The sequence below is a fragment of the Sarcophilus harrisii genome, chromosome 4 (genome assembly GCF_902635505.1).
Source record: "Sarcophilus harrisii chromosome 4, mSarHar1.11, whole genome shotgun sequence".
Lineage (NCBI taxonomy): Eukaryota > Metazoa > Chordata > Mammalia > Dasyuromorphia > Dasyuridae > Sarcophilus > Sarcophilus harrisii.
The window spans coordinates 373,178,180-373,191,842 of record NC_045429.1 but is presented as its reverse complement, the minus strand read 5'-3'; the positions used below and the strand labels follow the sequence as shown (position 1 = coordinate 373,191,842).

The window sequence follows — 13,663 nt, the reverse complement described above, 5'->3', positions numbered from 1 at the left end:
GTTTGGCAATTTCAATGCTGTAAATTTACCCATACATATAATCTGTAAATAAAAGGCTATTAAAAAAGAAAGAAAGAAAAAAACAGAAATGGGAAGTCTAATCCACAACTGTCTCTTCCACCCCCAAAAGCCCAGACTCTGCTCAGGTACCATGTTCTTCATCCCCTAGATTTACTCCCCCTTGAAATTTATATATAATAATAAATTTATTTTATTATTTTATTTATTTTATATTTACCTATTCATGTACATATTATCTCCCTCAATGATTATAAATTCCTTGCGGACAAGGACTGTTTCATTTTTTTCTTTGTATCTGTAGCATCCAGTACTTAGTAGACACTTAATATAAGCTGACATATTAAATGCTCAACAAACTCTTGTTGATTTGACATGACTTAGTTAAAACTCAGTCAAAAACAGATTATTCCACAAAAATGTGATTTGCTCTTTGATAGCTAGTAGGAATGCCAAAGACAGCTTTTCATCTGGATTTTAGTAAAAATTGCTAACGATTTCTCATTATTTTCTTATGGACAAGATAGACAAGCAAAGCATAGATAAGATTTCATAGGGACAGGTGTAAGCTCTTTTAATTATGTTCAAAGGTTCAGCTGCACAAAAAGTTGAACAAGACCTGACACATTAAAAGTGGATGAGAAGCTCAATATGAGTCAACAATTTTACATGGTGGCCAAAAAGTCCAAGTGCAACCTTCATAGAATTCTACCATCTAAAATGCATGAGCTAACAGTCCTGCTGTGCTCTGCTATGGTCAGGCTATATCAGGAATATGTGTTTGATTCTGGAAATCACTTTACAGGAAAGTTGTTGATAAACTTGAATGGGTTCAGAGGGGGGCATTGTGGATGGTAAAGGACCTTGAGACCATGCCATGAGAGAATTTGTAGAAGGAAATGAAGATAATTAATTTGGAGGAAAAAAGAGATTTTTAAGGGGGATGTGATGGGTACCTTCAAGAATGTAAACGCATAATGTAAAAGAGGGATTTTATTTATCCAGGTTTGTTTTTAGAGGACAAAGCTAATAGCAATGGGTAGAAATTTCAAACAGTAGAATTTAGCTTGATTTTTGGGGAAAAAATTCATAAGAACTCTCTAAAGTGGAATATATTGCTGTAGGAGATGGTGAATTCTGTTCTCACCAGGGATTTTCAAGCACAGCTTGCATTATAATCTCTTTTCAGTGTAGCATAATCTCTGTTACTGTTGGTTTTTTTTTTTTTTATTAATGGCATTACAATATAATTGGCTTGCTGTGTAATCCATGTTTTACAATAATCACAATAACATTATTCTGAGAAGGGATCTATACACTTGGCAAAAAAAATCACTAAGAAACATTGTTAGGGGGCAGAGCCAAGATAGCAGAGATGACACAGGCTTCATTCTAAGCTTCCCTTCTACCCTCATTACTAATTACCAAATTCAGCCTCTGAAATAGTGCTTGACTGATAAATTCCATGAATATTGGGAGTACAACAAATTACCAGCTGAAGATAATCTGGAAGAGAACCAGAAAAGGTTTGTCCTGATTGGCGGGAGCAGGCCAGCACAGGCAGGGAGGCAGAACAAGGAGGCTAGCACACTGAGTGGATGGGGGCAAGTGTGGTCTCCGGATGGAGGATTTGCAGGGGGAACTCTACCACAGATTGGCTGTTCTGCTTTGATTGCAAAGCTGTAGATCAGCAGAGAAGTTATACAAATGCCAAAGGTAGAGGGTACCCCAACAAATGCCAGAATTTAACAGGACCTGGCTACACCCACCCAGTACTGGAAGTGACACAGCACAGCTGTGTAACCATATTCTGCAGTGTGGGGCTTTTGCCCAGGGCAGCCACACTTCTGCACAGCAGGGGGGCTCTGCCCAGGGCAGTGGAACTTCCGTAGCACAGCTGCACTTCCCAGTGCAGTGACACTTCCACTACAGGGCTCTTCACCTGGCACTTCCGCACCTCAGCTGCAATTTGCAGCCCATTTTCAGGACAACTTCTGTACATCTATCTATCCCTGTTCTGTAGAGGTAGCTGGTAACCTCCTTATCCTGAAGACAGACCTTAAGGGCTTTTGAAAAATGAATAAAAAAGCCAAGAGGACTCTAACTATTGATAGCTTCTATACAAAAAGAAAGCAGGTTTCCACCCCAAAGAGACTAATAGCAGACAGTCTCCATATAAAATCCCAAAGGGGGATGTAATCTGGTTCCCATCACACAAGGCTCTTCTAGAAGAAATTATAAAAGATCTTTAAAAAAGAGCTAGAAGAAAAATAGGGAAAGGTAAGAGAAGTTCTGCAAGGGAGTACAGAAAAGGCATATAACTCATCAAAAGAAAAATTTGATAAAGTGGAAAAAGAAAACAACTTCCTGAAATGTGAATTGGAAACGGTAAAGAACTCCCAGGGAAACAGAATTTGTGAATTGGAAAAGATAAAGAACTCCCAGGAAAGTAGGATTTGTGAACTGGAAAAAGAAAATAACTCATTAAAAAAATTTAGTGAAATGGAAAAAAAATTCCATAGAGCAAAACAACTCACTTAAAAACTCAATTAGACATATACAAAAAGAAGTTAAAAAAAAAGTTAATGAAGACAATAACTAATTAAAAATCAGAACTGAACAAATGGAAATGAATGACTCAAGGAGACACCAAGAATCAGTCAAGCAACACCAAAAAAAAAAAAAATTAAAAAATAGAAAAAATGTTAAATATCTACCTGGAAAAACAAGAGACCTGGAAAATAAATCTAGGAGAGATAATGTGAGGATAATTGGACATCCTGAAAATTATGATGAAAAAAAGAGCCTAGACACTATTTTCCAGGAAATCATCAAAGAGAACTGCCCAAATGTAATAGAATCAGAAGGTAAAATAGGCATTGAAAGAATTCATCGAATACCTTCTGAAAGTGACCCCAAAATAAGAACTTCAAGGAATATTGTGGCTAAATTTCAAAAACTATCAGACTAAGGAAAAAATATTACAAGCAGCCAGAAAAAAAAAAAACAATTCAAATACTGAGGAGCCATAATAAGGACTCAGGATCTACCTGCTTCCATATTAAAGGATCAAAGGGCCTAGAATCTGATATTCCAAAAGGCAGAAGAACTTGGAATGCAGCCAGGAATAAACTATCCAGCTAAGCTGAACATTTTCTTCTAGGGAAGAAGATGGACATTCAATGAAACAAGTGAATTCCATTTATTCCTAGTGAAAAAAAAAAAAAAAAACCCAGAGCTAAACAAAAAAATTTGACCTCCAAATATGGGACTCAAGAAAAACATAAAAGATAAAAAGAACTCTTGAGAACTGTATTTCTGTTATGGGCATACATAAAGAGCATGTGTATAATTTGATACCAAATTTTATAATACCAAAGAAAAGGGAAGTAGAAGTGGAAAGGGGATAGAAAAAATGGAAAAGAGGAGATAAAAAGAGGGAAATTACATCCCACCAAGAGGCAAAGGAAACTTATGATATTTGCGGGAATTTAGGGAGGGGGAGGAACATTATGTGAATCTTACTCTCATTAGATTTGGTTCAAAGAGAAAATATTAGACATATTTGGTGTACAGAGAAACTTCTCTCACCTCATTAAAAAGTGGGAGAGGAAAAGGGAAAAGGAAAAGAGTAATAATGGAAAGATATAAGAAAGGGGAAGGGACTCAAAGGGTGTGGGAGGGATTCTAAAGAGGGAGAGCTGAGTGAGGCAAATGGTGCACATAAGTTTAATACTGGGGAGAGAAGTATGGGGGAGAAAGAAAAAGAAAAGCATAATCTGGGGATAATAATATGGCAGGAAATAAAGAATTAGTCATTTTAATCATAAATATGAATGGGATGAACTCTCCCATAAAGTGGAGGCAGATATCAGATGGATCAAAACTCAGAATCCTACAATATGTTGTTTATAGGAAACACATCTAAAGCAGGGTGATACATATAGAGTAAATGTAAAAGCCTGGAGCAGAATCTATTATGCTTCTGGTGAAGTCAAAAAAGCAGGTGTAGCCATCCTTATCTCAGATCAAGCAAAAGCAAAAAATGATGTAATTAAAAGAGATAAGGAAGGAAACTATATCTTGCTAAAGGGTAGCATAGACAATGAAGCAATATCAATACTAAACATATATGCACCAAGTGATATAGCATCTAATTTCCTAAAAGAGAAATTAAGAGAGTTGCAAGAAAAAATAGACAGCAAAACTATAATAGTGGGAGATGTAACTTTGCACTCTCAGAATTAGATAAATCAAACCACAAAACAAATAAGAAAGAAGTTAAAGAGATAAATGGAATATCAGAAGAGTTAGGTATGATAGATCTTTGGAGAAAACTGAATGGAGACAGGAGTACACTTTCTTCTCAGCAGTTCATGGAAACTATACAAAAATTGACCATATATTAGGACATAAAGACCTCAAAATTAAATGCAGAAAGGCAGAAATACTAAATGCATTCTTTTCAGATCATGATGCGATAAAAAACTATATTCAACAAAAAGCTAGGGGTAAATAGACCAAAAAGTAATTGGAAACAAAATAATCTCATCCTAAAGAATGAATGGGTGAAACAGCAAATCATAGACATAATAATTTCACCCAAGGGAATGACAACAATGAGATAACATACCAAAATTTGTGGGATGCAGCCAAAGCAGTAATAAGGGGAAATTTTATATCTTTAGAGGTTTACTTGAATAAAATAGAAAATAAAAATAGAGAAAGAGAAGATGAGCTTACAACTTAAAAAGCTAGAAAAAGAGCAAATTAAAAATCCCCAATCAAATGCTAAACCTGAAATTCTAAAATGAAAAGAAATTGATAAAATTGAAAGTAAAAAAATTATTGAATTAAAAAATAAAACTAAGAGTTGATTTTATGAAAAAGTTTTATGAAAAAATTTGGTAAATCTGATTAGAAAAAAGAAAGAGGAAAATCAAATTGTTAGTCTTAAAAATGAAAAGGGAGAACTTTCCACCAAATGAAGAGGAAATTAGAGCAATAATTAGGAGTTACTTTGCCCAACTTTATGCCAATAAATTTGATAACCTAAGTAAAATGGATGACTACCTTCAAAAATTCAGGCTCCCCAGATTAACAGAGGAGGAAGTAAATTGCTTAAATAGTCCCATTTCAGAAAATGAAATAGAATAAGTTATTAATCAAATCCCTAAGAAAAAATCCCCGGGGCCAGATGGCTTTACATGTGAATTCTACCAAACATTTGAAGAACAATTAACTCCAATGTTATATAAACTATTTGAAAAAATAGGGAATGAAGGATTCCTACATTTATGACACAGACATGGTACTAATACCTAAACCAGGTAGGTTGAAAATAGAGAAAGAAAATTATAGACCAATCTCCCTAATGAATATTTATGCTAAAATCTTAAATAACATATTAGCAAAAAGATTACAGAAAATCATCCTCAGGATAATACACCATAACCAAATAGGATTTATACCAGGAATGCAGGGCTGGTTCAATATTAGGAAAACTATTAGCATAACTGACTATATCAATAAGCAAATTAACAAAAACCAGTCAGTAGCATCTATTTAAAACTATCAGGAAGCATTATATGTAATGGGGACAAATTGGAACCATTCCCAATAAGATCAAGAGTGAAACAAAATTGCCCACTATCAACATTACTATTCAATATTGTATTAGAAATGCTAGCTTCGGCCATAAGAGTTGAGGAAGAGATTAAAGGAATTAGAGTAGGTAATGAGGAAACCAAATTATCACTCTTTGCAGATGATATGATGGTATACTTAGAGAACCCCAGAGATTCTACTAAAAAACTATTAGAAATAATCCACAAATTTAGCAAAATTGCAGCATATAAAATAAACCCACATAAATCATCAGCATTCTTATATATCACTAACAAAATCCAACAGTGAGAGATACAAAGAGAAATTCCATTTAAAGTAAGTGCCAATAGTGTAAAATATTTGGGAATCTATCTGCCAAAGGAAAGCCAGAAACTATATGAGTAAAACTATAAAACACTTTCCACACAAATAAAGTCAGATCTAACCAATTGGGAAAATATTAAGTGCTCTTGTATAGGTCAAGCAAATACAATAAAGATGACAATACTACCTAAACTAATCTATTTATTTAGTGCTATACCAATCAGACTCCCAAAAAATTATTTTAATGACCTAAGAAAAATAACAACAAAATTCATCTGGAAGAACAAAAGGTCAAGACTTTCAAGGCAACTAATGAAAGAAAAATCAAATGAAGGTGGCCTACCTGTACCAGATCTAAAACTATATTATAAAGCAGCAGTTACCAAAACCATTTGTTATTGGCTAAGAAAAAGACTAATTGACCAAATGAATAGATTAGGTTCACAGGACAAAATAGTCAATAACTTTAATAATCTAGTGTTTGACAAACCCCAAAACCTCAGATTTTGGGATAAGAATTCACTGTTTGACAAAAACTGCTGGGAAAATTGAAATTAGTATGGCAGAAACTAGACATGGACCCACACTTAAAACTGTACACCAAGATAAAGTCAAAATGGCATAAAGAATGATCTAGGCATAAAGAATGAGATTATAAATAAATTAGAAAAACATAGAATAGTTTACCTCTCAGATCTGTGGAGGAGGAAGGAATTTGTGACCAAAAAAGAACTAGAGATCATTATTGATCACAAAATAGAAAATTTTGATTATATCAAATTAAAAAGCTTTTGTACAAACAAAACTAATGCAGATAAGATTAGAAGGGAAACAATAAACTGGGAAAACATTTTTACAGTAAAAGGTTCTGATAAAGGCCTCATTTCCAAAATATATAGAGAATTGACTCTAATTTATAAGAAGTCAAGCCATTCTCCAATTGATAAACGGTCAAAGGATATGAACAGACAATTTTCAGATGAAGAAATTGAAACTATTTCTAGCCATATGAAAAGATGCTCCAAGTCATTATTAATCAGAGAAATGCAAATTAAGACAACTCTGAGATACCTCTCAGATTGGCTAAGATTACAGGAAAAGATAATGCTGAAAGTTAGAAGGGATGTAGGAAAACTGGGATACTGATACATTGTTGATGGAATTGTGAATGCATCCAGCCATTCTGGAGAGCAATTTGGAACTATGCTCAAAAAGTTATGAAGCTGTGCATACCCTTTAATCCAGAAGTGCTACTACTGGGTTTATATCCCAAAGAGATCTTAAAGAAGGGAAAGTGACATGTATGTGCAAAAATGTTTGTGACAGCCCTTTTTGTAGTGGCTAGAAACTGGAAACTGAGTGGAGCCTATCAATTGGAGAACTGAATAAATTGTGGTATATGAATGTTATGGAATATTATTGTTCTGTAAGAAATGACAAGCAAGAATATTTCAGAAAGGCCTGGAGAGACTCACATGAACTGGTGCTGAGTAAAATGAGCAGGACCAGATCATTATATACTTCAACAACAATACTATATGATGATCAATTCTGATGAATGTGGCTCCCTTCAACAATGAGATGAACCAAATCAGTTCCATTTGTTCAATAATGAATAAACCAGCTACAACCAGTGAAAGAACTCTGGGAAATGAGTGTGAACCACTACATAGCATTTCCAATCCTTGTTTTTATCCACTTGCATTTTTGATTTCCTTCTCAGGTTAATTTTACTTATTTCAAAGTCTGATTCTTCTTGTACAGCAAAATAACTGTATGTATATATATATATATATATATATATATATATATATATATATATAGAGAGAGAGAGAGAGAGAGAGTATTTAACATATACTTTAACTTATTTAACATGTATTGGCCTACCTGCCATCTGGGGGAGAGGGTGATGGAAAGGAGGGGAAAAGTTGGAACAGAAGATTTTGCAAGGATCAGTGCTGAAAAATTTCCCATGCATAGCTATTTTAAAAAAGAAACATTTTTATCTGGAAATCCCTATTCAGGCACAGGTTGAACTAAATGACTTATGAATTTCCTTCCAATTCTGAGTGTCAATGAATTTTCATTTTTCAACTTAAGTATAATACCAACCCTTTCACTAAAGTCATAATCATATGCCTTTTTTTGCATGGAAATGATCCTGGATTCCCAAATATGACAATAGAGCATTGAACTAAGACTCCTGGCAGGTGTCACTAAGATGGAAAAGTTTCATATATGGTCCCCATGATAAACTACATATTTGTACTTTCTCTCTCTCATCTAGCCTAAGTTCAAAATCCCTAACGGCTGATCATTAAGTCGAAATTTATTTCACTGAAAGAAATTTACAAATACTCTTTCTTCAACATTTGAGGAGACTCCTATCTGTACAATGGAGGGAGCAGCTCTGAGATAAAAAAAAAAAAAAAACTTTTGATGTGCTTAAGTATTAAATTTTTAGTTCCTAAGTAGGCACATTAATTCTAGGCCAAATATAGTCTGATGGAGTAGAGCATGAGAATCAGAATGCTGCATATAAAAGACAAGATAGATATATTCATTCCCTAAATTTGTCATTTAGTGATTTTTATAGTTAGAAGCAAAAACATTTTGAAAAATTACATTTTGGGGAGATATAATTTGAAGATATTATTAAAAGAGTTTGTAACTTGGGAACTTTTACTTTGTTAATAATAATGATTATGATATGGATTGTTGTTATAGAAGACTTTGAATTTTATCCCAATAGGGAACTCCTAGATTGGAAATTATTTCTGGTGATGCAAATCAACCACTGGCCTATAACTTAACAGTATTAAGAAATTTGCTTGGGGAGTGACTTGGATAGTCACACAGCTAATATATATCTGAAAACAGTTCTTTCTGATTTCAAGGACTGCCCAATATCCACAAAGTCATAGTCTCTCAGTTTGCCTGGGTAAGTTATTCTTGACTGCATACCAACTTCTTTTGCCTTTTGGAATATCAGATTCCAGGCCCTTCTATCCTTTAATGTGGATGCTGCTAGATCCTGAGTGATCCTTATCATTGACCCTTGCAAAACCTGATGCTCCAATTTTCTCTCTTCCCCCCCCCCCCCCCCCCCCCCCCCCGAGCTGCTTGTAGTATTTTTCCCTTGGTCTGATAGTTCTGGAATTTAGCCACAATATTTCTTGAAGTTTTGATTTTGGGATCTCTTTCAGTAGGTGATAGATGAATTCTTTCAAGGTCTTTTTACCTTCTGTTTCTATAACATCTGGGCAGTTCTCTTTGATGATTTCCTGGAAAATAGTGTCTAGGCTCTTTTTTTCATCATGATAATAATCCTTAGATTATCTCTCCTAGATCTGTCTTCCAAGTCTGTTGTTTTCCCAAGTAGGTATTTAACATTTTTTTCTGCTTTTTCATTTTTCTGGTTTTGCTTGGTGTCTCCTCGAGGTATTCATTTCCATTTGTTGAAATCTGATTTTTAATGAATGATTCTCTTCATTTACTTTTTAAATTTCTTTTTGTATTTGTCCAATTGAGTTTTTAAATGAGTTGTTTTGTTCTATGGAATTTTTTTCCATTTTGTCAATTTTTTTTTAAAGAATTATTTTCTTTTTCCAGTTCACAAATTCTGTTTTCCTTGGAATTGTTTACCTTTTCCAATTCACTAATTCTGTTTTTCAGGGAGTTGATTTCTTTTTACACTCTACCTTTTAATGAGTTACATGTCTTATCCTGACCCTCTTGCAAAGCTTTCCTTTCCTTTCCCATTTTTCTTCCAGCTCTCTTTTAAAATCCTTTTTAATTTCTTCTATGAGAACTTTATGTGGTGGAGACCAAATCATATCCATCTTTAGATCTAGAGACAAACTGTTTTTAGTCTCCTCAGGGTTTGAAGTCTGCTTTCTTTCTGAATAGACACTATCTATAGGTAGAGCCCACTTAGCTTTTTTGCTCATTTTAAGAAAAGAAAAAAAAAGAAAAGCTATGGCCTGCTTATGGGGGGCAGTTGCCTCTACAGACAACAGGAAGTGGTAGTGAAGCGACAATGGGATAGCATCCATAGGCTGCGTTGGGATTTGCAGTTGTGCTGAAATCAGTGGCAGTGGGAAGGCAGTATCTGCACTGGGAGCAGTGACTGTGGCTGCACTCTGAGATCCTGCTGAGTCACTCGGGTATTGGGTGGGTGTGGCCAGGTCCCAAGAGACTCTAGCTTTTGGTGTTATAGTCTTTACTCCCTGTATTTATAGCTTCTCTATTGATCTACTGACTTACTGCCAGTGCAGAGTAGCTCACACTGTGCTAAAGTTCTCCCCATAGATTTTCCACCAGCAGAGACCACACTCTGCTCCCCTCTGGTCTGCTCAGTGAGCAGGGCCTCATGCTCTCACTGCCTGCCTGAGTCTGCCCCTGGCCTAACCCCATTCAGTCCTGTGAGTGAGCAAAAACAGACCTTTTCTGGAGAATTTCGAGATTATCTTCTGTTGGTAATGTGTTGTATTCCCAATATTTGTGGGTTCTGACAGTCAAGCACTAATTCCGAGACTGAATTTCATTAAAATTGATTGAGGGAAAAAGAGAGCCTAGAAAGATGTATGTGTCCTCTCTGCCATCTTGGCACCCAGTCATAGTCTCTCAATATTAATCACAGATGATACATTACTTCACTGGATCCCTATAATAAACTCTGATGGGATAGGTGCTTCCAGTTTTCCATTTTATAGATGAGTAAACTAAAGCTCTAAGTTGTGGTCTGCCTACAGTCACATGGTTGGGAAATATTGGAGTTGAGAATGAAGTCAATTTCCTTTAACTAGGAACAGAATTCCCCATCTATCAATTTAATATTTCCTGTCAGAATTAATCTGAATTAATAATATTTATTAATCAACAACTTAAATCCATCACTTGCTAAATTCAAACAAGGTATAGTACTATTTTTTTTGGGGGGGAGGGGGGTACTATCTTTCATTTAGGAGGCATCTGGGTGGCTCAATGGATAAACTATTGGTCCTAAAGTCAGAAAAACCTGAGTTCAAATTTTGCCTCACATATCTACTACCTGTAAGAAATTAGGTAAGCCACTTAATCTGTGCTTGCTTTAATCAACGAGAGAAAGAAATGACAAATTACTCCAGTATTTTTGTCAAGAAAACCTCATGGAAAGGATGGTACACAGGTCACAAAAAATCAGATATGAATGAATAACTCAACAACAAATCTAAAATTTAAAGTTTTTCAGTTATCAAAATTACCCTTTGGCTTCAGGCTAAACTTCCCCCTATAAGGTAAGCTTCCTTAGTAGTATACATTTTAAAAATAACAATTAACTCCACATTTTTATAAAGTGTTAAAATTTACAAAACTTTTTGCCCTTAAGTACAGAGACCCTTAAATTTTTGTTTTTTTCTTTCTAGTACTTATAGTGCCTGGCTCTTGGGGACTGAAAACACGATTAAAACAAAAGACAATAAATGTGATTCAATTGATTGAAATTTTTAAAAATGGTTTACATTTCCTTTTTATGCCAGTTAATGTTGTTTAATAGGGAAAGTTTAAGAGAGAAGAGACCACAAAGATAGGGAGGAGTCTGAAGATTATAGAGATAGGTAGCCATTAGCTGTAGGAGGTTTTAGGATAATTTTTTAAAATGGTTTACATTTCCTTTTTACGCCAGTTAATGTTGTTTAACAGGGAAAGTTTAAGAGAGAAGAGACCACAAAGATAGGGAGGAGTCTGAAGATTATAGAGATAGGTAGCCATTAGCTGTAGGAGGTTTTAGGATACAATGTCCCTTTTCCACTACTAATGTACAGTTTCATTTCATTACCAAGGTGATTTACATGCCCAAGAATATCATAATTTAATAATAAAAGATTTATTACAGACTAATTTTTAAAAACAAGACTAAACAAACCTACAAATTTGTCTTGTTAAAAATTAACTTCATGTTTATGGAATGTGCAGGACAGAACCAGCATACCTTGAGGCAAGACATGCTTTTGGAAATATTTAATACTCTAAATATAATTTTAACACATGCTAGTCATTGCACAATTTTGCTAATGAGTTTTAAGTTATTAAAATGGACAACACCAAAAATGTGATGAGGAGCTGAGAGATCAACATGAATATCCCTAAACCAATTCATTTATTTAACAGTTATGGTTTAAAAGAACTGTTTCTTTTCATAAATTATCTCCTTCACCAAACTGAAATTCTAAGACCTTTTAAGAACTTTTGAAAAAAAGCATTTGCTGACCAATAGAAGGCAACTAAGTGGTACACTGGATCGAGCACCAGATCTGAAGTCAGCAAAACTCCTCTTTGTGAGTTCAAATACTACCACAGACACTTATTAGCTATGTGACCCTAGATAAGTCACTTTACCCTGTTTGACTTAGTTTTCTCATCTGTAAAATGAGAAAGAAATGGCAAACCCCTCAAAGATTTTTGCCAAGAAAATCCCAAATGGGGTCACAGAGTCAAATATAACTGAAAAACAAGTGAACAACAAAATAACAAAAATGGTTTATGGTCAAAAGTTATGTGAGTCTTGTGCAACCAATGCAAAAAAGAACCAAAATCAGCCACAAAACCCAAAACCTCACCCTGATATTTTGCTTCCTTGTTTGATAACAAATGTAAATGTTTCTTTGAAAAACAAACTACACTAAAAGGACAGAATCTATCCTTAAGATCTGATTCTGCAAAGAATGATATAACAAACAAGAAAAGAACTTTAAAATCTCTCTCTCTGGTTCCCCAAAATGAGCATTTTGAAATAAATGTTTGCCCCATTGGTATTTTGATTCACAAAAGGAATAAATTGTTACCATTAAATATGTCTCATTTGAGCTTCCTTTAACCCTAAACTAATAACACATTTTTTTCCCCTCCACAACTAGACCATTGATTTCAACTGTTGGGGAAACTCCTAGGTAAGAAGAACCTCCTTCTATCAATTCAAATGAGCACCAATTCTACAAGTGATCATCTTAGAGAGCTCTCAGCAGATACAGAAAATACAATGATTTGCTCAGGATCATGCAGCCAGTCTGTGCCCAAGATGTCCCCCTGATTCTGAAGCCAGCATACTAACCAGTATTCTAGACAGCCTCACCAATTTAAAAAAAATCCTTAATCTTTATTTTTTTTCTATTGCTGTCATTGTTTTTTAATTATTCATGCACCAACTGGTTATTTTATTAATCATTGTGAAACTCTTATTCCTAGAATACAGTACTGTAAATAATCATAATGATTTTTAGTAGACTGAAAACAAAAACAAAAAATCAGCACACTTTTCCTTTTTTATTATACCAGTAGGAAATGAATGAAAGCAACTATCATTTTTAACATAGACAGCATAAATCATTTATACTCATCAGGTAGACAACAGGCATTTCAAAGTCAAGATTATGCATTTTTTAAAATGCCACAATGAATGGCAAATCATAGAGATGGCTGGTTTTAGTGGGATGAAATACAATTACTCCTTCCAAAATCACAATTCCAATATATTTTAAATAATTGCATATATATATAACCTATGCTAGACTGTTATCATTTTAGGGAGGAGGTAGAAAGGGGAAGAAAAGAAAAGAAGGAGGGAGAAAATTTAGAACTCAAAATTTTAAACAAATTAATGTTTAAAATTATCTGAACATGTAATTGGAAAAAATAAAAAACCAAAAAAATCAAAATTGTTATTCCAGTAATT

The 13,663-nt window shown here is 34.3% G+C and overlaps 1 protein-coding gene across 1 annotated transcript in view; it reads right to left on the bottom strand.

The window, feature by feature from the left end:
• Positions 1–13,663, bottom strand: part of EDARADD (EDAR associated death domain) — a 101,229-nt gene that overhangs the window by 49,853 nt on the left and 37,713 nt on the right.